The sequence below is a fragment of the Bos javanicus genome, chromosome 8 (genome assembly GCF_032452875.1).
Source record: "Bos javanicus breed banteng chromosome 8, ARS-OSU_banteng_1.0, whole genome shotgun sequence".
Classification (NCBI taxonomy): Eukaryota; Metazoa; Chordata; class Mammalia; order Artiodactyla; family Bovidae; genus Bos; species Bos javanicus.
This window is the reverse complement of record NC_083875.1, coordinates 61,049,272-61,076,889: the sequence shown is the minus strand read 5'-3', so window position 1 is coordinate 61,076,889 and position 27,618 is coordinate 61,049,272. Positions and strand designations below refer to the sequence as shown.

Sequence of the window (27,618 nt, the reverse complement as noted above, 5' to 3'; positions counted from 1 at the left end):
CTGGTAAATGAAGCTGGATAAAAGGCCACATATCAAGATACTCCATGTCCAAGGTCAGGAGTGGTGGCCGTGAGGAGATAACCCATGTCCAAGGTCAGGAGCGGCGGCAGTGAGGAGATACCCCACGTCCGAGGTAAGGAGCAGTGGCTGTGCTTTGCTGGAGCAGCCGTGAAGAGATACCCCACATCCAAGGTAAGAGAAACCCAAGTAAGACAGTAGGCACTGAGAAGGCATCAGAGGGCAGACACTGAAGCCACAATCACAGAAAACTAGCCAATCTAATCACCTGGACCACAGCCTTGACAGACTCAATGAAACTGAGCCATACCGTCACCCCATTCCCGTACTCTTGCCTGGAAAATTCCATGGACGGAGGAGCCTGGTAGGCTGCAGTCCATGGGGTCACAAAGAGTAGGACACGACTGAGCAACTTCACTTTCACTTTTCACTTTCATGCATTGGAGAAGGAAATGGCAACCCACTCGTGTTCTTGTCGGGAGAATACCAGGGACAAGGGAGCCTGGTGGGCTGCCGTCTATAGGGTTGCACAGAGTCAGACACGACTGAACTGACTTAGCAGCAGCAGCAGCATAGTGTTTATTTTTAAAAACCCACATATAAATCGACCCATGCAGTTCAAATCCGTATTGTTCAAAGGTCAACTGTATACTGTAATAAAATTTATGTGAATGTGGTCTCTTGCTCTCTCTAAAACTGTAAAAACCTAGTGCTTTTTCTAATTTTACTAAGCATTTATCACACACTATGACCACAACTTTTGCAGTTTGAGGTGTGACAGCAAAACTAGCGTGAATTTCTTTTTCCTTCTTACCAATTTCATGGTTAGAAGATTCATCCTAACTATAGATCTTAGCCACCTCAGTGTATCATTTTTTTCTTTCCTTATTTTAAATTTACTTTTTAAAAAACTTTTTCTTTTGTATTAGAGTATAGCCAATTAACACTGTTGTGATAGTTTCAGGTGATAAAACAGTGAAGGGACTCAGCCATACATATACAAGTATCCATTCTCCTCCAAACTCCCCTTCCCATACATATACAAGTATCCATTCTCCTCCAAACTCCCATCTAGGCTGTCACATAACATTGAGCAGAGCTCCATGTGCTGTACAGTAGGTCCTTGTTGATTATCCATTTTAAATATAGAAGTGTATATATGCCCATCCCAAACTCTTAACTATCCCTCCTGCCTTTTAAAAATCAAGAACTTTCAACCATTTCTCTTAAAGGAAGCACTTTACTGCTTTTCAGTGGTATATATGAATTGCCAGACATACGCACACACTCTACTTTTATATAAGAATAACTAATAAGAACCTACTGTATAGCACAGAGAACTCTATTTGGTGCTCTGTAATGACCTGACGTGAGTCTGAGTGAACTCTGGGAGTTGGTGATGGACAGGGAGGCCTGGCGTGCTGCGATTCATGGGGTCGCAAAGAGTTGGACACGACTGAGCGACTTCACTTTCACTTTCCACTTTCATGCATTGGAGAAGGAAATGGCAACCCACTCCATTGTTCTTGCCTGGAGAATCCCATGGATAGAGAAGCCTGGTGGGCTGCAGTCCATGGGGTCGCACAGAGTCCACGACTGAAGCAACTTAGCAGCAGCAGCAGCAAGATGGTCAGGTCATGGTAGAGAGGTCTGACACAATGTGGTCCACTGGAGAAGGGAATGGGAAACCACTTCAATATTCTTGCCTTGAGAATCCCATGAACACTATGAAAAGGCAAAAAGGACACAAAGATGAACTCCCCGGCTCTGTACGTGCCCAATATGCTACTGGAGATCAGTGGAGAAATAACTCCAGAAAGAATGAAGGGATGGAGCCAAAGTGAAAACAAAACCCAGTTGTTGATGGGACTGGTGATAAAAGCAAGGTCCAATGCTGTAAAAAGCAATATTGCACAAGAATCTGGAATGTTAGGTCCATGAATCAAGGCAAATTGGAAGTGGTCGAAGAGGAGATGGCAAGAGTTAACGTCAACATTCTAGGAATCAGTGAGCTAAAATGGACTGGAGTGGGTGACTTTAACTCAGATGACCATTATATCTACTACTGTGGGCAAGAATCCCTTAGAAGAAATGGAGTAGCCATCATAGTCAACAAAAGAGTCCGAAATGCAGTACTTGGATGCAATCTCAAAAACGACAGAATGATCTCTGTTTGTTTCCAAGGCAAACATTCAATATCACGGTAATCCAAGTCTATGTCCTGACCAGTAACGCTGAAGAAGTTGAAGTTGAATGGCTGTATGAAGACCTACAAGACCTTTTAGAACTTACACCCAAAAAAGATGTCCTTTTCATTATAGGGGACTGGAATGCAAAAGTAGGAAGTCAAGAGACACCTGGAGTAACAGGCAAATTTGGCCTTGGAATACAGAATGAAGCAGGGCAAAAAGGCTAATAAAGTTTTGCCAAGAGAACACACTGGTCATAGCAAACACCCTCTTCCAACAACACAGGAGAAAACCCTACACCAGATGGCTAACACTGAAATCAGATTGATTATATTCTTTATAGCCAAAGATGGAGAAACTCTATACAGTCTGCAAAAACAGGACCGGGAGTTGACTGTGGCTCAGATCATGAACTCCTTATTGCCAGATTCAGACTTAAATTGAAGAAAGTGGGGAAGACCACTAGACTATTCAGGTATGACCTAAATCAAATCCCTTATGATTATACAGTGGAAGTGACAAACAGATTTAAAGGACTAGATCTGATAGAGTGCCTGATGAACTATGGATGGAGGTTTGTGACATTGTACAGGAGACAGGGATCAAGACCATCCCACGGAAAAGAAATGCAAAAAAGCAAAATGGCTGTCTGGGGAGGCCTTACAAATAGCTGTGAAAAGAAGAGAAGCAAAAAGCAAAGGAGAGAAGGAAAGATACATCCACTTGAATGCAGGGTTCCAAAGAATAAGAAGGAGAAGAAAGCCACTTTGAGTCATCAGTGCAAAGAAATAGAGGAAAATAATAGAATGGGAAAGACTAGACATCTCTTCAAGATAATTAGAGATACCAAGGGAACATTTCATGCAAAGATGGACTCAGTAAAGGACAGAAATGGTATGGACCTAACAGAAGCAGAAGATATTAAGAAGAGGTGGCAAGAATACACAGAACTATACAAAAAAGATCTTCATGACCCAGATAATCACGACGGTGTGATCACTCACCTAGAGCCAGACATCCTGGAATGTGCAAGTGGGCCTTAGGAAGCAGCACTACAAAGCTAGTGGAGGTGATGGAATTCCAGTTGAGCTATTTCACATCCTAAAAGATGATGCTGTGAAAGTGCTGCATTCAATACGCCAGCAAATTTGGAAAACTCAGCAGTGGCCACAGGACTGGAAAAGGTCAGTTTTCATTCCAATCCCAAAGAAAGGCAATGCCAAAGAATGCTCAAACTACCACGCAATTGCACTCATCTCACACGTTAGCAAAGTAATGCTCAAAATTCTCCAAGCCAGACTTCAGCAATACATGAACTTCCAGATGTTCAAGTTGGTTTTAGAAAAGGCAGAGGAACCAGAGATCAAATTGCCAACATCCGCTGGATCATCAAAAAAGCAAGAGAGTTCCAGAAAGACATCTATTTCTGCCTTATTGACTATGTCAAAGCCTTTGACTGTGTGGATCACCACAAACTGTGGAAAATTCTGAAAGAGATGGGAATACCAGACCACCTGACCTGCCTCTTGAGAAATCAGTATGCAGGTCTGGAAGCAACAGTGAGAACTGGATGTAAAACAACAGACTGATTCCAAATCGGAAAGGAGTATGTCGAGGCTGTATATTGTCACCCTGCTTATTTAACTTCTATGCAGTGTACATCATGAGAAACGCTGGGCTGGATGGATGAAGCACAACCTGGGAACAAGATTGCCAGGAGAAATATCAATAACCTCAGATATGCAGATGACACCACTCTTATGGCAGAAAGTGAAGAACTAAAGAGCCTCTTGATGAAAGTGAGAGAGGAGAGTGAAAAAGTTGGCTTAAAGCTCAACATTCAGAAAACGAAGATCATGGCATCCAGTCCCATCACTTCCTGGCAAATAGATGGGGAAACAGTGGCTAACTTTATTTTTTATTTTTTGGCTCCATAATCACTGAAGATGGTGACTGCAGCCATGAAATTAAAAGATGCATACTCCTTGGAAGCAAAGTTATGACCAACCTAGACAGCATATTCAAAAGCAGAGATGTTACTTTGCCAACAAAGGTCTGTCTAGTCAAGGCTGTGGTTTTTCCAGGAGTCGTATGGATATGAGAGTTGGACTATAAAGAAGCTGAGTGCTGAAGAATTGATGCTTTTGAACTGTGGTGTTGGAGAAGACTCTTAAGAGTCGCTTGGATGGCAAAGAGGTCCAACCAGTGCATCCTAAAGGAGATCAGTCCTGAGTGTTCATTGGAAAGACTGATGTTGAAGCTGAAACTCCAGTACTTTGGCCACCTGATGCTGGGAAAGATTGAAGGCAGGAGGATGAGATAGTTGGATGGCATCGTCCACTCGATGGACATGAGTTCGGGTAAACTATGGGAGTTTGTGATAGACAGGCAGGCTTGGCGTGCTGTGGTCCATGGGGCTGCAAAGAGTCGGACACGACTGAGCAACTGAACTGAACTGAATTGATCGTATGATTCCATCTATGTGAAATGTGAAAGGCAAATCTGTAGATAAGAGAAGCAGATTAGTGGTTGACTACAGCTGACTTAGGGTTGGGAGTGACCACCAAGGAGTGTGGGTTTCTTTTAGGGGTAATAAAAGTATTCTGAAATTGTGATGGATGCTGTGTATGTATTGGAAGCCATTGAATTGTACAGTTTCCATGGGTGACTTCTATGGTATGTGAATTACATCTCAATAAAGCTGTTTTTTTAAAAACACAACATAATACCTGTCAGAATGTCTATCATTAAAAAGATTAACAATACCATGTGTTAGTGAGGACATGAAACAAACAATTCTCATATACTTGTTTGGTTTTTTTAATTTATTGATTTTAATTGGAGGCTAATTACTTCACAATATTATGGTAGTTTTTGCCATACATTGACATGAATCAGTCATGGGTGTACATGTGTCCCCCATCCCGAACCCCCCTCCCCATCCCATCCCTCTGGGTTGTCCCAGTGCACCGACTTTGAGTGCGCTATTTCATACATCGAACTTGGACTGATCATCTGTTTCACATATGGTAATACACATGTTTCAATGCTATTCTTTCAAATCGTCCCACCCTCACCTTCTCCCACAGAGTCCAAAAGTCTGTTCTTTATATCTGTGTCTCTTTTGCTGTCTCGTGTATAGGGTTGTTGTTATCATCTTTCTAAATTTCATAAATATATGTTAATATACTGTATTGGTGTTTTTCTTTTTTACTTACTTCACTGTGTATAATAGGCTGCAGTTTCATCCACCTCATTAAAACGGATTCAAATGCATTCTTTTTAATAGCTGAGTAATATTCCATTGTGTATATGTACCACAGCTTTCTTATCCATTTGTCTGCCAATGGACATCTAGGTTGCTTCCATGTCCTAGCTACTGTAAACAGTGCTATGATGAACACTGGGGTACACGTGTCTCTTTCAATTCTGGTTTCCTCAGTGTCTATGCCCAGCAGTGGGATTGCTGGGTTGTATGGCAGTTCTATTTCCAGTTTTTAAAGTAATCTCCACACTGTTCTCCATAGTGGCTGTACTAGTTTGCATTCCCACCAACAGTGTAAGAGGGTTCCCTTTTCTCCACACCCTCTCCAGCATTTATTATTTGTAGACTTTTGATTGCAGCCATTCTGACCAGCATGAGACAGTACCTCATTGTGGTTTTGATTTGCATTTCTCTGATAATGAGTGATGTTGAGCATCTTTTCATATGTTTGTTAGCCATTTGTATGTCTTCTTTAGAGAAATATCTGTTTAGTTCTTTGGCCCATTTTTTGATTGGGTCATTTATTTTTCTGGTATTGAGCTGCAGGAGCTGCTTGTATATTTTTGAGATTAATTTTTGTCAGTTGTTTAATTTCCTATTATTTTCTCCCATTCTGAAGGCTGTCTTTTCACCTTGTTTATAGTTTCCTTCATTATGAAAAAGCTTCTAAGTTTAATTAGGTCCCATTTGTTTATTTTTGCTTTTATTTCCATTACTCTGGGAGGTGGGTCATAGAAGATCTTGCTATGATTTATATCAGAGAGTGTTTTGCCTATGTTTTCCTCTAGGAGTTTTATAGTTTCTGGCCTTACATTTAGATCTTTAACTCATTTTGAGTTTATTTTTGTGTATGGTGTTAGAAAGTGTTCTAGTTTCATTCTTTTACAAGTGGTTGACCAGTTTTCCCAGCACCACTTGTTAAAGAGATTGTCTTTTCACCATTGTATATTTTTGCCTCCTTTGTCAAAGGTAAGGTGTCCATAGGTGTGTGGATTTATCTCTAGGCTTTCTATTTTGTTCCATTGATTTATATTTCTGCCTTTGTGCCCGTACCATACTGTCTTGATGACTGTAGCTTTGTAGTATAGCCTGAAGTCAGGCAGATTGATTCCTCCATTTCCGTTCTTCTTTCTCAAGATTGCTTTGGCTATTCGAGGATATAACAATTATAAATATATATGCACCCAACATAGGAGCACCTCAATACATAAGGCAAATGCTAACAAGTATGAAAGGGGAAATTAATGGTAACACAATAATAGTGGGATACTTTAATATACCCCACTCACATCTATGGATAGATCAATCAAACAGAAAATTAGCAAGGAAACACAAACTTTAAATGATACAATGGACCAATTAGACCTAATTGATATCTATAGGACATTTCACCCCAAAATAATTAATTTCACCTTTTTCTCAAGTGCACACCGAAAATTCTCCAGGATGGTTCACATCATGGGCCATAAATCTAGCCTTGGTAAATTAAAAAATAATAATAATTTCAAGCATCTTTTCTGATCACAAAGTGGTAAGATTAGATGTCAACTACAGGAAAAAAAAAACTATTAAAAATACAAATATATGGAGGCTAAACAACACAGTTTTGAATAACCAAATCCCAGAAGAAATCAAAATATACAAAGAAAAAAATGAAAATACGACAACCCCAAACCTATGGGATTCAGTAAAAGCAGTGCCAAGGGGAAGGTTCATAAGCAGTACAAGCTTACCTCAAGAAACAAGAGAAAAATCAAATAAATAACCTAACTTTACACCAAAAGCAACTAGAAAAAGAAGAAGAACCCCAGGGTGAGTAGAAGGAAAGAAATCATTAAAATTAGAGCATCAATAAATGAAAAAGAAACAAAGGCGACTATAGCAAAAATCAACAAGACTAAAAGCTGGTTCTTTGAGAAGATAAGTAAAATAGACAAACCATTAGCCAGACTCATCAAAAAAAAAGGGAGAAGAATCAAATCAACAAAATTAGAAATGAATATGGAGAAATCACAACAGACAATACAGAAATACAAAGGATCATAAGATACTACTATCAGCAATTATATGCCAATAAAACGGACAACTTGGAAGAAATGGATGAATTCTTAGAAAAGTATAACCTTTCAAAACTGAACCAGGAAGAAATAGAAAATCTTAAGAGACCCATCACAAGCATGGAAATCGAAACTGTAATAAACAATCTCATACACTGTTGATGAGAATATAATTGGGACAACCAAGTTAGAAACTGATAGCTATCTACTAAAGCTAAGCATACCCTGTAACCCAGGAATTTCTCTCCCAAGTATATACGCAACAGAATATATATGTACAAGGGGTGTTCATAGCAGAGTCTTAATAGCTCAAAACCTAAAGAACCCAAATTTTTACCAGCTACTGAATTGATAAATTATGGTTGATTTTTACAATGGTATTTTAAACAGCAGAGAGAATAAACTGAAAATACACAGAGCAACATGCCTGAATCTCAACAAATACAGTGAATAAGACAGAAGAGAATATTTCTGATTGTTCCAATGATTGAAAGTTCAAAAATAAAATGTGAGCTGTCATTTTCATGGTTATTCTTGGCAGCCTTGGTAGAAACCAGAAGGAGCAGAGAGTATGAGGGACATCTGGGCTGTGAGCAATTTTCTATTTGTTAATCTATGTGCTTCATTACACAGTGGTTCAATCTGATAAATTCATTGTAATCTATACTTAGGATTTTTTTTTTTATGTTTTGTTCTAGACTTTTGCCTTTTGAAATAGTTTTTTTTAATTTATTTTTAATTGAAGGACAGTTGCTTTACAGTATAGTGTTGGTTTCTGCCAAACATCAACATATTTTCAATTTTCAACATTTAACTCAATTTTCTGTATATATAATTTTATGAACTTTATTTTTAAAATAAATGTAAGTCCCATTCTCACCCTTTGAGAGCAGCACAGCTATCCAGTGCACATGGGCAAATGAATTCTTTATTGGGAGTATAATTGCTTTACAATGTTGTGCTTCTGCTGTACAACAAAGTGAATCAGCTGTATATACATATATATATATACGTATATACATAAATCCCCTCCCTCTGGAGCCTCCCTCCCACTGCTCCTACCCGCCATCCACCCATCTTTGTCTTCAGAGCACAGAGCTGAGCTCCCTGTGCTATACAGCAGCTTCCCACTATGAATTTTTATCATTGGGTTTTTTTTTTTTTTTTTTGGCCACGCAGCTTGTAAGATTTTAGTTCCCCATCCAGAGATTGAATCTGGGCCTAGCTAACACCTGGACTGCCAGGGAACTCCCAATTTTTATCATCTTAAATGAGCCATACTAGCTACATCAATACTCCCAATGTTGCATCACATAAAACTTAAGCTCTCCAGATTGAACACTTTCCCCATGTAAAACTTCTGTATTTTAAACTTGTTTTCAAGTTAAAGTGTGACAGCAGCAACGATATTTCCAGAATATTGCCTCCATGCTAATAATGGGAAAGTGTTGAAGCATAACATCCACACCAGGGGGCACTGTTGTACAAAACCAGGTTCCAAACAAGCCATGTCAACATTGCTGTGCGTACAAGCATCCAAATGTACTTTAATGTTGCTTCTATTTACAGAGAGCATAATTTTTAAAAAAAAAGCCTGTTTCCCAGAATAATACAGGATCAGTACATCCCAGATACTCCTCTCTTCCTAAGCAGTGTTGTGTTTATTCCATGCAAAAACAGAGCTGAAAGTTTAAATGGTTTTTTAATATTAAACTTAAAGCTGTTTTAGTTTTTCTTTTTTTTTAAGCTGTATTCTAAAATGTAGCTTTGTTTAGCTTTCAAGTTAAGTGTTCTTGATGTTGATCAAGACTGATTTCTGTGTGTGATTTCTGTGAACTTGACTCCTGTCCTGCTTCCACAACCACGCAGGTACAGTGAGATAGGGGCTATACTATCTGCCAGAGCTGCCCTTACCAGTCACAAGCTTACCAGTGTTTCCTAAACCTCCAGTCGAATGAATACTTTCCAGTCTCACTGGGCTTCCCTGTGGTTCCTGACACCACTTGTGTATCCTCGCTTCTTAAAGTGCTGTTGTCTATTACTGTCCTCTTCTGGCTCCATCCTCCTGTTTCTCTCTGAGTTTCCTCTCTCCCCTGTCTCTCTGGTTTTTTTTTGGCCTGCTGCTTTAATATTGGGGCTCCCTGGAATGTGTTCCTCACCCTCTGGTTTTCTCATTCTGCATCCTTTCTCTGGAGTGACCATATCCTCCTACTGATCCAACTGTTTGCTCAGTCCTCCTGATCCAGAGGCTCACATTTCAGATCCCAACTTCGCCCCAGAGCTTCTGCCCCTACACTTGGTTCCGGCCTCAGTGCTTGACCCCCTTGCCTTGTAGCTTACCCCTAACAGCAATAAAATTGCTTACGGTTTTCCAGACACACCATTTTCCCAGCTGCCTGCTGGACACTTCCTCCTGAACTCCCCTGCCCCAAACAGTCCGTTGGCACTCCAGTTCAGTACATCCAAATATGATCTCATCCAATTTCCCTCAAACTTGTGTCTCCTCCTGCATCCTCTTTATTTCCACTGCTGACCTCACCACCAACCCAAACGGCACAGCCAGAAACAGGGACATTGTCCCTGACTCATCTGTCTTCCGCCTCCATGACATCTCATCAATTTCCCTTTGTCTCCTCCCCTTCCTCCATAGCCCCTAGTTCAGGTTCCATCACCAGCCTGTTTAAGATCTCATTTCCAACTTTGCACCCCACGCCACTCATATTCAGACCTCTCCACAGCCTCCAAAATGACTCATTCAAAATATCAGTCTAACACCCTTCACCCCCATCCCCACCCATGGCCTCAGACCCTTAAACAGCTATCATTGACTACAGGTCAAAGTCCAAGCTTACAGCATGAGTCCCTCTCCAAGAAAAGCCCTATTTGGTCTGCTGCCGACTGTGATTCCAGCCTCAATGCTCCAGATCTCTTTCCCTTGTATTTTACCCTCTAACAGCATCAGTCTGCCAAAGGTTTCCCAGACACACCGTGTGCCTCCTTTCTCTACATTTTCTCAGGCAGACTCCTCTGCCTGGAAGGCACTTCCTCCCCTGCTCTCTCCTCTCATGACTCAGATCAGGTATCATCAGGAGATCTTTCCTTATCCTGTGAGTCAGATCAGATGCTCTAATTGCTTCTGTAATAGCCTGTGATGAACAATTTCCCTCCCCCGGGGTGTGTCAGCACTTGTTCATGTGGGGTTTCCACTGGCCTGTCGTATCTGGAGTCTGCACTGAGGTGTGTCTTTACCTCTGGAACCTTGCTCAGAACATGGCACAGAGTAGAGGTTCAAGGAATGTTTCCTGGGTGAAAGAATGGAGACTGGCTCCTGGCTTGAACAGCTGGGCGGCTGGTGGGAACAGTCACCCAAGGGAAGAACCAGCAGGAGGAGCAGATTTTGGCCAAGTGAGGATGGAGAGCAGAGTGTGTGTGTGAAGGATAAGGTCCTGGCCTTTAGATTCCTGGTGAAGTGCACACACAGGGGGAAATGTCCAGTGGGCAATGCAATGACCAGGTCTGGAGCTCCCGGGAGAAGCCTGGGACATTGGGTGTTGGAAGTGTTTAATTGTGTCCCCTAAGAAGACGGGGCTGACTTCAGGAGGGAGTCTGTTCGGGGCTGGCTGGGGGGCCCCCACACTAACACTCCTTTACTGAAATGTGTCAGGGAAAGGCTGCTCCAGCTGCCCAAGACTCTCCTAGTTCAGAGTGAGCTACCCTTCCTGCATCTGTGTGTGGAGTGAAGTGGCTCAGGTCACCATTAACTCAGCAGGGGGAGCCACACCTTCATACTTGCCTCACTCGCTTGAAGACTGTGATCAGGAGCGCGCCCTGTCCTGGGCACCAGACACAGAGGCCATCAGCTCTTTGACCATGCAGGGTCCAACAAGGCTGACTCTCCAGAGAGGGCCTGGCTTGTGCCCTGGGGGCTGGAGTGTTATGATCCTTCCCAGGAGCCCGCCTACATACAACCTGGAACCAGAGGCCATGCTGGAGGAAAGGTCTCAGAATTTCTTCACAAGGCAATGTGGCAGGAAACTCTGAGGTCCCAAGTGACTGCTCAGAGTCTCTCGGTCCACTTTGTGAACTGCACAATGAACAGCCGCAGGGCTGCTTGGACCAAATGCCCTCAGAGAGAAAGGAGGGAACCAGCAGAAGCTGTGAGCTCCAAGCCCCTTTCTCAGCAACTCACTAGCCAAAAGTTATGCTCCTAGTCGCTGGTCTGCAGAGAAAATTCTGCTTCCAGGTTATCCGCTGGCCTCACCATGACCTTGCTTAGCGGACATCCATCCAGAAGGAGGCCAGGGGAGCGACCCTTTCTTATAATGTCACTCACTCCCTGTGTCAGGGGGTGTGCCTTCTCCAGGATTTACAGAGGAAGGAAAGGACAGTAACTTAATGGCCACCTCTCCTACCTCAAGGCCTGGAGAAGCAGAGGACGTGTCTTCCAGAGGAGAGGAGAATGAAGCAGAAACACAGAAATGAGCAGAGATGGGAGAAGAGATTCCTGATGGCTCTTCAGCCCCTGGTTATTGTCCCAGCTGTGTCTCAGCCCTCTCCTTGAGATGCCTGTGGATCTTTACAACAAACTTTCAGGGATTTGACTCTGCTAAGTCCACTCCAACTCACTGAGAATCCTAAATAGTCCTGGGAATGTGCCAAATGAGCTCTGTGCCCATGGGTAATTAGCTTAACCTCTTTGGGCATCATTTTCTCATCTTTCAACTGAGGATAATAAGATTCTTCACAGAATGAAAGGAGCTAAATTTAAAAATGTAGCTCAAGGGAAAGTGCTCACGACAGTACCACCCACATGGCAGGCTCATTCGTGACTGATGATTTCCCATTGACTCCTTCTCTAAGAGACCACAGGCCCTGTAAAGTTCTGGAGAAAAGATTCCAGATCATGCACATACTGGTGATGGTTGGTTGGAACACAGAATTGGATAAAAAGATCAATCCTTTCTCCCCCTAAAGTAGGACCAGAGCACTGAGTGTCTTCTGAACTGAAAAGGCAGCATCTTCTCTGGCTGTGTTCTTACAGTGGCAGATCTAGATGCTTGTCTAACAGATATTTGTCATTTCCTACCATTCCCTCTTCTTCCCTAAAGTCCCCACCACCCTCCCCACTCACCACACATTCTCAGGAGGAAATGGACTTGAATCCTGGCTCTGGGTGACCACTGGGTTGTTAAAGCCAGTGAGAACATATATTTCCCTGGGCAGTTAGGGCTTTGAGGGGCAAGTTATGATGAACTTCCAGCTTATTTGAAATGTTGGTTCAGAAATGCCCTCTGTCCCCTGGATGTAAACACGGATGTATGTGTCCCTCCTAGCTAGCCAGAGTCATCCTATAGGAATTAGCCGCAGGATGAAGCTGACGCCGTGAAGGCAAAGGAGATTTGGAAAGAAATGGGCCCAAAGTTCACGTTGGTCTGACTTCTGGCCATATGAGCCAGCAAAGTGCCTGTTCAATTTGGCTTTTCTGTAACTGGCAAAATAGGATACTAACTGAAAGAACCACGCAGACATCTGGGGTTCATGATTTCAAAAAGATGCTATGAACAGAGTCAGTGTTTAAACAGAAGCAGCAACGGTATTTGAGATGAAAGATGATTTATTCAAATTTCTCCCCAAACACTGGAATTCTCCACCAAGACAATTCCTCTAATCACACAGATTTGGCTGTTGCTCATGTGTCAAATATCGCTGGTGGCTCAACAGTAAAAGAATCTGCCTGCAATGCAGGAGACCCAGGTTTGATCCCTGAGTCAGGAAGATCCCCTGGAGAAGTAAATGGCAACCTACTCCAGTATTCTTGCCTGGGAAATCCTATAGATAGAAGAGTCTGGAAGGCTAAAGTCCATCGAGTCACAAAAGACAAACAGGACTTAGTGACTAAAAAACAACAACATATGTCAATAATGAATAGATCTGCATCGCTCCTAAATCTCAGACTGGATATCCCTCAGGCAACTCTGAGAAAAAAGAGAGGTGCTCACGTGTTAATAGGCTGGAGAGTTGATACCTTTGAAAGGCCTGGGCTATTGATCAGGTCATCCTTCCAGAAGTTAGCCCTTTCAGGTTGTAGTTGTCAGCAACAGGAATCCTGAATTTCTGACCTTATGTTGAAACCACATAGAAATATTTGGATATTATGGAGGCCCACAGCTGCCACATTTACTTTAGTATAAAGTAGGAGAGATCAAGAGAGACAACCTATAGTCAAGCTCTTTTATATATATATAAAAAAAAACAAAACTGTGTTATATGGCAGGCCATTATTTTCCCCCTGCATAACAAATTATTCCAAAACTTAGAAGCGTAAAATAGTGTACATGTATTGGGTTGACCAAAAAGTTTGTTCAGTTCTTTCCATACGGAGACCTCCTCCTTACGGAAAAACCCGAACGAGTTTTTGGGCGAACCCAATATTATATCACAGGGTTTCTGAGGGTCAGGAATCCTGGAGTGGCTTAACTGGTTCTGCTCTGACTGGAACCAGGTCTCTAATGAAGACATGATCGAGCTGTTGGCTAGGTCTGCAGTCTCTGGAGACTTGACTGAGACAGGAGGGTCTGCCTCCAAGCTCATTTTTGTGGTTGATGGAAGCCCTCAGTTCCTCACTTAGAGCCTCTCCACAGGGCCACTTAACATGGTAGCTTGCTTCCCCTAAAGCAAGTGATGCAAGAAAGAGAGTTCAAACAGTTCATGACCTGGTAACCTCATAACGTAATCATAGAAATAGCATGCCATCTCTTTTGCCATATGCTATTGGTTACACAGAGCAGCCCTGGCACGGTGTGGGAGAGGACTACTTAAAGGTGTGCATACTGGGAGGCAGGGATTAGAGGGGGCCTGCTTGGAGGCGGCACATTTCAAGACGTCCCTTGAGGCACAGGAGAACACCTCTAGGGGCACAGGAGGATAACTGCATCCCCTCAGGTCTGGCATCAAAGTCCTAAGCAGCTCACTGCAAAGTAGGAATGTTTTTGATGTCTCCTGATTTATCCCTTTTGTATTAAATCCTGAATAATTATGTTATATCACCTCTTCCACCAAAACTTTTACGTATATGAGGTGCTCTCAGAAACCCCACGGCATACATGGGGAATGTCCAGTGCTAAGCTTCTCCTAGGATGAGAAGCAGGGCAGGGGGACCTGTTTCAGGACTGGCAAGATGGCCTGGGGAGGCTAAAATGACAATCATTTAGATGAGTCAGCAGCTAAATTAAAAGCCTGTCTGCAGTAGCTCGTAAGCATATATACACATACACACACGTACCCTGGCAACAACCCAATGCCCACCAGTGAAAACTGGTTAAATAAATGATGGTATATATGGCTGGACATTAACAGGAGATTCTTTCTTTGTTTCAGCTGAGACCCCAAAGGCTGAGAATACATGATAGAGGCTTAATTTCCTTGTATCCCAAGAGAGAAGCCAGACCACACATACAGGATATGCCAAGGTAGCGTAAAACCATCCTTGCTGGCATTAATGCTCTCCCCATCCATCCCACAAAGGGACAAAGGGCTGGAGAGTTACTGGAGTGCTGAGGCCTCTCCTCTCTGCACCCCCCTCACACCTTCTGCTTCCTTCTCACCTAAAGGTATGTGAGGAAGTGTAGGGGTTGCGTGAAGAGGCTGAGAGCTGACTCATTTGAAAAGACCCTGATGCTGGGAAGGATTGAGGGCAGGAGGAGAAGGGGATGACAGAGGGTGAGATGGTTGGATGGTATCACTGACACAATGGATATGGGTTTGAGTGGACTCCAGGAGTTGGCGATGGACAGGGAGGCCTGGCGTGTTGTGGTTCACGCATTCGCAAAGAGTGGGACATGACTGAGCAACTGAACTGAACTGAACTGAAGAGGCTGGGCAGGGCTGCAGACCTGAAAAGCTGCCTTCCCACTGATGGTGCTGAACAGCAAGCCTGGGAGCAGACTCCCTACATTTGAAGGTCTAGAAGGACAGACACCAGAACTTCAGCAGTGACTCTCTCTGTAGTCAAGACTGGAATTAAGGATCAAGGAATGGAAAGAAACTGATGTTTCAATTCAAATTCTTCTATAATGTTCCAAATACACATGTTAGTATATTACCAAAAAAAGGAGACGATTAGGGCTTACTTGACAGTCCAGTGGTTAGTGCTCCACACTTCCACTGCAGAGGGGCACAGGTTTGATCCCTGGTCAAGGAACTAAGATCCTGCATGCCAAGAGGTGCTGCCAAAATAAAATATAAAAATACAATAAATTTTTTTAAAAGGAGAAAATAAAGAAATTTTTAAAAAAGGACATGCAATGAACACATAATAATAAATTGCTTGCTCTTGGGGGTAGTACTGGGAAACATTATTTCTAGTGATTTCAGATTTTCGTTATATTGAGTTATTTTATAATAAGTGCATTTTATTTTTAGAAGCAGAAAACATATCCAGAGACAGCACTGAATGATTGGATGAATGAAAGCTTGGACCAGAAAGAACAGCTTGGCATCCCTCTTCTCTCTCGTTGAATGCAGGACTCTGACTACTTGGTAGTCAGCCGCTGGTCAGTCCAGTCTCTGCCTTGGGAGAGCTGCTAGCCGCAGAGAACTCCTCTTTTCTCTGGCTGCCCACACCGAGGAGGGCACTTCCAGCCAGCCCTGGGAACAGGTGTTCAGGACCAGTCACCGCAGGGACACAAGTACCTTGAGAGTCCCGTCTGTCTCTGGCTGGGACTCTACCACCTGCCCAGACCTCAATGCTCCCTCGGTTCTCCTTGTGTGAGCCTGGCCCCCCAGACCCCCACCCACCTGCCCGCTTGCCCACCTTCCCTCTTTCTTGTGCACTTATCTTCAACTTTGGTTAACTTTCTGACAGGGAAACTGAGGAACCCTGGGACAAGGGAGTCACCCAGGGTCAAGCAAGGGGTGATAGGCAGGGTGGGGCTAGGATCCAGGTCTCCTTGTGGCTGCTAGCATGTTCATTCCATGAGTGGCTGTCACATAGGTGGTGGGAGCAAGGGAACTTTTTCTTCCTTCCCTCTCCTTCAACCAGTAGTACACTTATTTTTTCTTCAACAAGTAAATGGGTTCGGCAGGGTTTGGGGGTTTTGGTTTTATTTTAAACACTGGATTCCTGGGGGAAATGAAGAGAACACTCTTTACTTAATCTGCCCTGTGTAAACCTCAGCTTCATCAGACGAGAAGCCCAGAGCTCTGTCACACAGCAATTATCTTCCTACACCCCTGCTCCTCCTTTATCCACACATTAGCTGGGGTGACTGGGGAAATATTCCTGGTGCAGTAAACCCAAGGAAAGAGCTCTGCAACCCAGAGCTTGGCATCCCCCAAGAGTCGCCCCCTGTACACACCAGCTCCAGGACTACTAACTGCCAGCAGAGCCTCTCCCCTCTGCTCCACATCCCTCCCTGTTGCCTCGTGGCCACACTCTTCCATCCCCCATTCGAGGACCAACTCAGAAAAATACAGTGGCCCCAGAGTCAATGTGTCCCTGACACATGGCCAGACAACAGCCTTCTTAACGAAATGGGGAAACTGTAAAGTTCAAGTGGGTGTTTACTACTGAGCTCTGGCTCATACACTCAGTGATCAAACAGCAGTAGTCTCATCAAACAAAGACTCTAAATACATCTCAGCCTTCTTGAGGAAAAGATGGTTGCCATCTGGGGGTTTTCAGGAGGCAGGGCAGGTGTTAGGAGCAGCCCAGGAGTTTTGAGCAGACAGCTGCTGTGTGGTGAGAGGTGCCCAAGGCTGTAGGCTCAGAGCCTCTGCTGCCTCAGCCCTGACTTACAAGCTTGGATTTGGCCATGCGGTGTGCTGGGGGGTGGCGGTGGGGAGTGTCAGCCGTGACCTTCACTTTCTGTGTGTCTCCTGGGCCTACCACCCACTCCGCTCCCACCATCTCCATCCTGTTCTCATTTGGCCCTTGATCAACTTTGGAGGCAAAAGACATGAGCAACAAAGGGCTTTATGTTTTCTGAAAAGGATGTTGATACGGAACTCAACAAACCAAATATCATGTGTTTTCGCAACCTCCCCTTTTCTGCCTGCTGTTCTCGGCTCTAAATCTTTCTGTGTGCCCTGACTCACCCCCTCTGGCAGCAGTGAGTCTATGGACTGAGTCTCACAATGCTGATTCTAGTGCAGAATAAGCACAATACGGGGAACCAAGCATATTAGAATATAGTTATTAAAATATAAACAAATGTGTGATATGAAAAAAATGCTAGTTTACTAATGCATTAAATGACAAGATCTAGCAATAAGTCTAATTATGGCTGAGGTTTTGAAGAAGTGATGGATGTAAGTGATATTTGAGGGTCTCTGTGATGACCAGAGTGTGATGGTTAGTTGTGACAAGGTCATAGGTTCTCTGAAGCATGTGGTTTGTTGCCTACATGCTCAACTGAAGGGAAATGTAAACTGCAATTAGAGGTTAATGAACGTCAGAGTGTAATTTTTTCCCTTAATGGTCAATACCGAAATCAGATTGATTATATTCTTCCCAGCCAAAGATGGAGAAGCTCTATACAGTGAGCAAAAAAAGACCTGGAGCTGACTGTGGCTCACATCATCAGCTCCTTATTGCAAAATTCAGGCTTAAATTGAAGAAAGTAGGGAAAACCACTAGGCTATTCAAGTATGACCTAAATCAAGTCCCTTATGACTGATTATACAGTGGAGGTAACGCATAGATTCAAGAGATTAGATCTGGTAGACAGAGTACCTGAAGAATAATGGACAGAGGTTCATAAAATGGTACAGGAGGCAGTGACCAAAACCATCCCAAAGCAAAGAAATGCAAGAAGGCAAACCAGTTGTCTGGGGAGGCTTTACAAGTAGCTGAGAAAAGAAGAGAAGCAAAAAGCAAGGGAGAAAAGGGAAAGATATGAATGCAGAGTTCCAGAGAATAGCAAGTAGAGAAAAGAAGATTCTTAATAAACAGTCCAAATAAACAGAGGAAAATAATAGAATAGGAAAGAGTAGAGATTTCTTCAAGAAAATTGGAGATATCAAGGGAATATTTCATGAAAGGATGGGCATGATAAAGGACAGAAACAGTATGGACCTAACAGAAGCAGAAGATATTAAGAAGAGGTGGCAAGAATATACAGAACTGTACAAAAAAGGTCTTAATGATGCGGATAACCACAAAGGTGTGATCACTCACCTAGAGCAAGACGTCCTGGAGTATGAAGTCAAGTGGACCTTAGGAAGCATTACTACAAACAAAGCTAGTGGAGGTGATGGAATTCCAGTTAGCCAATTCAAACCCTAAAAGATGCTGCTATTAAAGTGCTGCACTCAATATGCCAGCAAATTTGGAAAACTCAGCAGTGGCCACAGGACTGGAAAAGGTCAGCTTTCATCCCAATCCCAAAGAAAGGGCAGTGCTAAAGAATGTTCAGACTACTAGACAATTGCATTCATTTCCCATGCTAGTAAGGTTATGCTCAAAATCCTTTGAGATAGACTTTTAGCTGTACTTGAATCGAGAATTTCCAGATGTACAAGCTGAGTTTAGAAAATGCAGAGGAACCAGAAATCGAATTGCCAATATTTGTTGGATTATAGAGAAAGCAAGGGAATTCTAGAAAAACGTCTACTTCTGCTTTATTGACTATGCCAAAGCCTTTGACTATGTGGATCACAACAAAGTGTGGAAAATTCTTAAAGAGATGGGAATACCAGACCATCTTACCTGTCTCCTGAGAAACCCATACATGAGTCAAGTAGCAACAGTTGGAACCAGACATGGAACAACATACTGGTTCCAAATCGGGAAAGGAGTACATCAAAGCTATATATTGTCACCCTGCTTATTTAACTTATATGCAGAGTACATCATACGAAATGCCAGGCTGGATGAGTTACAAGCTGATATCAAGATTGCCAGGAGAAATATCAACAACTTCAGATATGCAGATGATACCACTCTAATGGCAGAAAGTGAAGAGGAACTAAAGACTAAAGAGCCTCTTAATAAGGGTGAAAGAGGAGAATGAAAAATCTAGCTTAAAACTCAACATTCAAAAAACTAAAATCATGGCATCCGGTTCCATCATTTCATGGGAAATAGAAGAGGGAAAAGTGGAAACAGTGACAGATTTTCTCTTCTTGGGCTTCAAAATCACTGCAGATGGTGACTGCAGCCATGAAATTAGAAGACGTTTGCTTCTTGGAAGGAATGCTATTTATGACCAACCTAGACAGCATGTTAAAAGGCAAAGACATCACTTTGCTGACAAAGGTCTGTATAGTCAAAGCTATGGTTTTTCCAGTAATCATGTATGGATGTGAGAGTTGGACTATAAAAAAAGCTGAGCACCCAAGAATTGATGCTTTTGAACTGTGGTGTTGGAGAAGACTCTTGAGAGTCTCTTGGACTGCAAGGTGATCCAAAGAGTCCATTCTAAAGGTAATCAGTCCTGAATATTCATTGGAAGGACTGATGGTCAAGCTAAAACTCCATTACTTTGGCCACCTGATGTGAAGAACTGCCTCATTAGAAAAGACCCTGATGCTGGGAAAGATTGAGGGCAAGAGGAGAAGGGGATGACAGAGGATGAGACGGTTGGATGGCATCACTGACTCGATGGACATGAGTTTGAGAAAGCTCTGGGAGTTGGTGATGGACAGGGAATCCTGGCATGCTGCAGTCCATGGGGTCGAAAAAGTGACTGAACTGAACTGATGGTCTTTCTAGTAGTCATGTATAGATGTGAGTGTTAGACAATAAAGAAGGTTGAGTGCAGAAGAATTGATGATTTTGAACTGTGGTGTTGGAGAAGACTCTTGAGAGTCCCTTGAACAGCAAGGAGATCAAACCAGTCAATCCTAAAGGAAAATCAATACTCATTGGAAGAACTGATGCTGAAGCTGAAACTCCAATATTTTGGCCACCTGATGCGAAGAGACAACTCATTGGAAAAGACACTGATGCTGGGAAAGATTGAAGGCAGAAGGAGAAGAGGACGGCAGAGGATGAGATGGTTGGATAGCATCAATGACTCAATTAACAAGAACTTGGACAAACTCTGGGAGATAGTGAGGGACAGGGAGGCCTGGTGTGCCACAGTCCATGGGGTCACAAAGAGTCAGACATGACTTAGTGACTGAACAACAAGGAAAAACAGACCCTCTCAGTTCTCTCTGTGGGTCTCTGTGAGTAGCCAGGTCAAGGCTTTTGCCTGTAGCGGTTCCTTGCCTGGCTGTGCTGGCCTGGGTCTCACAGCCTGGCCCCCACTTTGTTCTTATTTCCCACTCTCTCTCTCCCCTCCTTTGGCCTCTCTTGGGTGCTATTCACACAGGGCTGAGGGTTAACATTTTCAGATTAAGATTTACTTGGCAAGAGGCAGGAGTTGTATATATAATAACTCACCTGATTACCCCTGTAACATGGACAGGTAGTGAGTGTCGGACAGTATTTTGTCAGTGTCCAAAATAATGTTCTTCCCACTAGGCCTGGGCTCTTTCCTCCAGGAGAGCAATGATGTCCCTGCCTCCCTCTGGCTCTAGAAAGTGTTTATCTAAACCAAGAGCTGGGCCTACGATCGTGGGATTTTCAAGGCTGCCAGTGCACTTCGGGCAGCAGGACCCTCCCTTGGCCTTGCCTGTCTTTTCAAGGGCTCTGGCCTGGCGCACCCCAACAAGTGGGGGCTTCCAAATGTCACTTAGCAAAGATTTAAAAGTGCCTTCCCCTTCAAGGTCACTACCAAAACTGAAAAAAAGGATCCAACCCCAAACCTCCCACTCCCAAAGCCAGACTTGCTTGTGTTTATCATCTCTGTGTCCTGTAAGCATTCATCAGAAAGCCTCTTTGGCTGGAGGCAGGAAATAAAGGTCTCTGTCTCCCACACAGAACTCTGAGGCTGAACAAAGGCAGAACCACAAAGGCACACATCTGCTTCTGTTCTCTTTGCCTGGAATTTAAAAACCTGTTCATTAGACCTTTTTCTGGATGGCTCACCAACCCCCTATGCATTTTATTTGAAGATGGTCACATGAGTTTTATGATATTTTTGCCTTGCATGCATTTAACATTGCTAAGTTATTTAATTCAGCCATGCCTAGGTCTTCTCTCCAAGTTCTGAAGGTGCTTCTTTGTAACATTTCTTATATCCGAACCTGTTTTTCAGTTAGCTCACACCTTCTCTCTTCCTCCCTGAGTATAACCATTTATTTAGCATCAAGTGCCTAAATAAACTGAGTGCCAAGGGACCCATAAGTTTTTTCCTTTGCCATAGTCTTGGGAGTCTTGTGGACACTCGCCCCATTGGCTTTCAGATCTGGGTGTTCTGGGGGCCTGTCCCTCAGGTGGGAGTCTTAAAAGTTGTGGGACTGGATACCTTGTTTCTAACCCAGTGGGACCCATTTTGGACTTCCAGCCTCCAGAACCCTGAGATGATAAGTTTGTGTTATTTTCAGCTACTAAATTGGTGGTAATTCCTTGCAGCAGAAATTGGAGAATGATACAAAGAAGTGAAGGGACATCATGGAAACAGTTTGGAGGGGGCACCATGGCAGTCTGGAGAGGGCCCATCTGGCTCACAGCTTCTGTTCAGCCTCAGCCAGTGTTTCTTAGAGGGAATAGAGGGACAGAATCATCAGATTCTTCAACTTTCCAAATAAGGTGAAAATACAATTTCCATGTAAAAAAAAGTTGTAGAGGGGGGCCTAGATGTGTGGTCCAAATAATTCACTCCTCAAAAACAGTGAAATCACCCCCCTTTTAAAACTGAAGAACTAGAATGTCAGCTTGTGGAAGCGAATCGCTCAAGGTCACATAACTTGCCAGCAGTAATATTCCTTCCTTCCAACCTGACTTGCATTAGGAAAAAATTAACTATATATGTGAACTTCAGAAGGCAAGACAAATTAACTATCAAGTTACTACTCTCAATTACACCCAGAAAACAAATATGCCCAAGATAGTCTATGCCGGAAAGATCCTGGTGCCCTAGAAGGTGTCAGGGCCATGCAAACATCGCACTTGAGCGAACTGAGCAAACAGAGGCCCGGAATTACAAAAGACGCTCAAAAGGTCTGGTGGTTAAAAAAAAAGTTCCACATACCATAACCAGAAAGTCTGCTTTTTGAGTAAGAGTTATTTATTCAAAGTCAGGACAGCCTCTACCCATTCATTTATTCTTTAATTTGTTCATTCATTCAGCAGAGTTCCATAAACATCCCTTAAGGAGCTTACGTCAGCCATAGAGACAGGGGAGTAACCAGTAAATAAAAGCTATTTGAGATGGAATGAATTGGAAGAGGCCCCAGTAAAGAATTAGGAGAGTATCCAAAATGAATAATAACAAATAATCTTCCTGGGCACTCATTACGTTCCAGGCATTTTCTAAGTGCTTTACATGTATTTGTTTATTTAATCTTCACAAAACCTTTGAGGAGAGCAGTAGCCTTCTCCCTACGTTTACCTTAGAAAATTCAGGCGCAGAATGGTTTCATCACTCACCGAAGATCACAGAACTAATAAATGGGTTTAGACCGTCTGGCTCCAGGGCTATGGAGCTGGATGAGATCTTTCATCATCTCACTCCAGCTGTTGGGAAGATGAGGCAAGTGTTGAGGTCGCTTCTAACCAGAGGAATTGGGGACGGCTTTGTGGAAGAGGTGGTATTTGGGTTAAGCCCTGAAGGTGAAGGGAAAGAGCATTCCAGGTTGAGAGGGGAGATACAGAGATGCAAAAAAACAACTGTAATGGGGGTAAGCAGTTGCTAGCAGGATTAGGTGGACAGAGTGGGTGGGGAGGGTGAGATCTAAGTTTCATATTATTCTGAAGGTGTTAGGAAGTCAGAGTTTTTCTGAGCAGGGAAGGGCTCCATTCTAACACTTTCTATGTATCCCTTCAATCAATACTTACTAACATCTAATTAAACACCTGTTTGAACAGTTAATTTAACACCTAATATTGAGTGCTGGTAGAGGGGAATTGTTTCTGCTATCAAAGAAGTACACCTTAATTAAAGGCGCAGGAAATAATACTTCAAAAAACTGTACCACATTAAAAAATATGACAGGAGGTGTTCCAAGGCAGTACATGAGGAATTGGTCAACAGACCATTTTGTGAAATTTGGCAAATTTCAGGGTCTGTTAGTTCTCTCTCTGGCTTGGGTTGAGGGTTTGCAAGGGCAAAGTAGGGGAGCAGTCTGGGGAGCCAGTTGGAGAAGTTCATGGTGCCACATAAGCGGCTAGCCCTTGAGCTACCAAACAGGAACAAAATGGTTAATGTTGGATCTGGCTCCCTAGCACCTTCTTCCTAATCCACATCATGGCCTAGGGAGAGGAGAGCTCCCTGTAATCAGAGGCTAGGAGGAAAGCACTGGCTGGAAATAGGAGCCTATTGATTCCCTTGATTCAGAGTGAGAAAATTCCAAAGCCTCTCTTCCAGACTGCAGTCTAATGATCCACGTATCACTGGGGAAAACTGTCCAAGATTTGGAAATGGACAGGGGAGATTACTAGGTTTCCTTTCAGTGGAACGCCTATTACTGCCTGCTGTAATCGCTGTGATTTTCTGATTCTATAGGTTTATGCAATTTGATTTCTTATTGGCCAGGCTATTTTTCTGTCTCTGGAGGAGTTGAAGTAAATTTGTAGAAAAAATTATAATAATGCAAAAGTTTCTTGTTTATAGCAATGCAAGTGAATTTTGTCTGGTGAAGATACAACTGATTTCTCTTCTGTAGAAAAGGTAACCCCACACATTACATTTTATTGCATGAAGATATTAACCAGTTTTACATGTATTAGCAGAACCATTTTATCTTTCCTCATTGCCTCATCCTCAAATTCTCCTTTGAAACAGTCTTAACATCTTTCTGGTGCCTTCATTCATTTCTGGGTACCAGTAAGATGCCCCCTAATTAATCTTTACTGTGGGACCATTGTATTTTTACATTAAAAAAATGATTAAAAATCATGCTTTAACACTGCTAATTCCTGCAGGTTTTCCAGCATCTAAGATAATCAGAAGAAAGGAAATGCCACAGTTTCCATTAGTGAGCCAAAAGTTGTTTCCAGAAATTCTGAGATGCTTGTTGGCAATTTTTTGAGAATTCTAAATGGAGTTTTAAAACAAATGCTTTATGAGAATTTAGAAAGAAAAAGGAAAAAACGTTTACTATTATATTGCCAATTACTGCACTAGGTGATTTACATATATTATCGTAACCCTTGGGAAATCTTTGAACTAGGTATTATTGTCCTAATTTTGTAGGTGAATAAACAGGAAATATTTGATTAAGTATTGTAGCGCTTATCTGCAGATCAAATCACATAAGTGGAAAATTACAGTGATGGTTCATAAACCACGGTGGTTAAAAGGGTACGTGGTAAATAAGGGTATAAAATTCAATGAAGATGTGAGTGAAAGGACAACCAGCAAGACTGAAGTCCTGAACAAGAAAGACTGGTGGCAGTGCTTGGGCGGGAGCTCTTAAATACATGGGTACGGCTTGAAAGCTTCTTTAGATATCCTGTTTCTTTAGACCTCACCTCACGACAGACCCGCCCACACATCCACCCTCTGCTGTCTGCTGGCCTTCCTGAGCAAGAGAGAGGGAACTTAGGACCACGTCAATGCCTGCCTTCCTACATCACTCTCAAAGGGATTGTGTGGTCCACTCCCGCAAGGCAGCCCCACTGACCATGTGGCTGATGGAGATGAAGCAGCTTCTTAGAAAGACTGGATCCACAGATCCACTGCATCTGCGATATTTCCTCTCTCAACTGCAAGATCTGATGCAAAATGGCATAATGCTAAAATTGTAAACCTGGGTTGTTGCATTCTTCTATACTTGCCTCATATCTCATACAAAATAAGTTTATCATTAAGTAAAAAAGGAAAATCTGGACGGAAAAAGGTTTAATTTATTAGTTTTGATTTTGAAGTGAAAGTTGCTCAGTTGTGTCTGACTCTTTTTGACCCCATGGACTATACAGTCCATGGAATTCTCCAGGCCAGAATACTGGAGTCGGTAGCCTTTCCCTTCTCCAGGAGATCTTCCCAACCAAAGGATCGAACCCAGGTCTCCCACATTGCAGGTGGATTCTTTACCAGCTGAGCCACCAGGAAAGTCCAGTTTTGATTTTGAGCCACCCCTTAAGAGCAGAGACAGAGGCAGAGGGAAAGCAGGGACGGGTCCAGGTGTGCCTAATTAGCTGAACCATATCACTGCCCTGCTGCTGCCAGACCCCAGGCTCTTCTCATCCGCGTGGCTTCCTGATCAACAGTGCTTTTTACTTCTACTTTATCAACACTCCTGTTTTTGGACACCATCTCCTCAAAACGCAGGACAACTTTCGGGAGACCTTTCAAGCATAAGATCTGGGATGGCCCCAGGAGTTTCTTCAGGCCTCGTGTCCTCTTCTGACTCTCGAGTCCTGCCTACAGGTGTCACCCACCCTACCGTCCGTGTCTTCTATGCCTCCTCTCTGTGCCTGCGTGCTTTATTTTATATTCTCATGAACGTTCCCCCATCAAAGACACGTACACATACATACAGCCCAGACGAGTGTGTTAGGGGTTCTGCAACTTACTGACATATATTTCTTGATAGAAACAGAGCCTGGGGCGGGAATTTTGCCTGACGCTGACACATCTCCTCTGCCTCTGGAAGCTGCCACCGTAATCAGGTAGATGGGAGCCACCTGTTCCTACTCCCTCATTACATTCTAGGGCGTCTGCTCAGATGTTTGAGGAATTTGGGCCTCCTGTTCCAGTGGCACTGGGACACAGCTCTGGGAAAGCACCCTTTATTCCTCCCCAAGATGCCTGTTTCCTGAAGAGTGGAGAAACTTCTACTGGTTGCATTCAGAACCCGCTGCTGTTTAAAGCAGGTATTGCCACTGTTTGATAAAAGGAGCATGTGTGTAAAGGCCTCCAAGCTGGTACAGTGTGGGTGGTTGGGGGAGCCTGAAGCAGCGGCGGGGAGAAGGCCCTGCCCATGGGCTATTCCTGGGACACTTTCCGGGGCCTCTGTCTCCCTGTCACTGTTACTGGGGGAGCCTCACTCAGGTCGTCCTGACACAGTCTGGTGCCTCAGGAGCCCTGTCTTCTCCCTGTGTTCCCTCCATGGGTGCTTAAGCTGAAGGCTTGACTTCACTCTCACCTGGCACCCAGGTTGCCTTCCCGTCCATAGTCTATGATGATAAGCTGGGACTGTCACCTCCCCCTGCCCCGACCTAGGCACCCAAGTCTGCACTTGGCCCTGGCAGCTCCCCAGCTGGCTCCCTGTCAACAGAGGCAGTGCGGCCGGTCTGCCGCACCCTGTTCTTTATGAATCTCCTCATTCTTCGGGCCACCTGCTCCCAGGCTCACATTTATTTTCTGAAACCCTGAGCTGTTCCCGCCAGCCTTCCCAGAGGCCTGGTCATGAGGATTTGGGCATTTCTGTTTTTAGTTCTGGGCTCTGAGAAAGGAGGAGAGGGCAGCCTTTCTCTCTCACTGAGGCCGAGGGCCAATGCCAGGCAGAAAGGGGGACACAGAGGGGCTGCTGCAGGAGAATATGAGTGCGGGCAACGGGAGGGCCAGACGGCCCTGGACTCTGGGTGCCCTGGACCTGCGGGCAGGGGTAGATGGGTCGGGAAACCTTGAGATGGGGCAGCTTGCGGCCGTTTGGTGCCGGTGGCTGGGGAGGATCCACATGTCCTAGGCTACCGGGGTCAACGAGGGGCCTGAGAAGATCACTGATGGCTCTTAGGAGAGCCGTTTCAGGAGTGTGGCAGGGCCTGAAGACAGAAGGGGAAAGTCAGGAACGAGTGGGCGGTTGGCAGGTGGAGACCCTAAGTGTACCCCATTCTCCCAATATGCTTTCACGAGGAGGGAGAGGCGGGGCGCTGACATGCAGGGGACATTAACAGGGAGAACTGGTTTGCACTGGTTGTGTTTGTTTTTGCCCTAGAGACACATGCAGATACTCAGAGAGGAAGCCCTTGGAGAAAGGGACAGGCTGAAAAGGTGTTACAAAGGACATATTGACAAAGCCCAGTCCCCAGATCACACTGCAGGTGGGAGGGAGGCAGCCTGTGGAAGCACAGGTGTGACTGACGGGCTCAGGTAAG

General features: G+C 43.8%; 1 long non-coding RNA gene across 1 annotated transcript; it reads left to right on the top strand.

Annotated features, from left to right (window-relative positions):
• Positions 1-1,066: 1,066 nt before the first annotated feature.
• Positions 1,067-26,833, top strand: LOC133252763 (uncharacterized). Its single transcript, XR_009738073.1, has 2 exons — positions 1,067-14,998; positions 15,951-26,833. It is a non-coding gene; the product is annotated as an uncharacterized LOC133252763 (long non-coding RNA).
• The last annotated feature ends 785 nt before the right edge of the window (positions 26,834-27,618 follow it).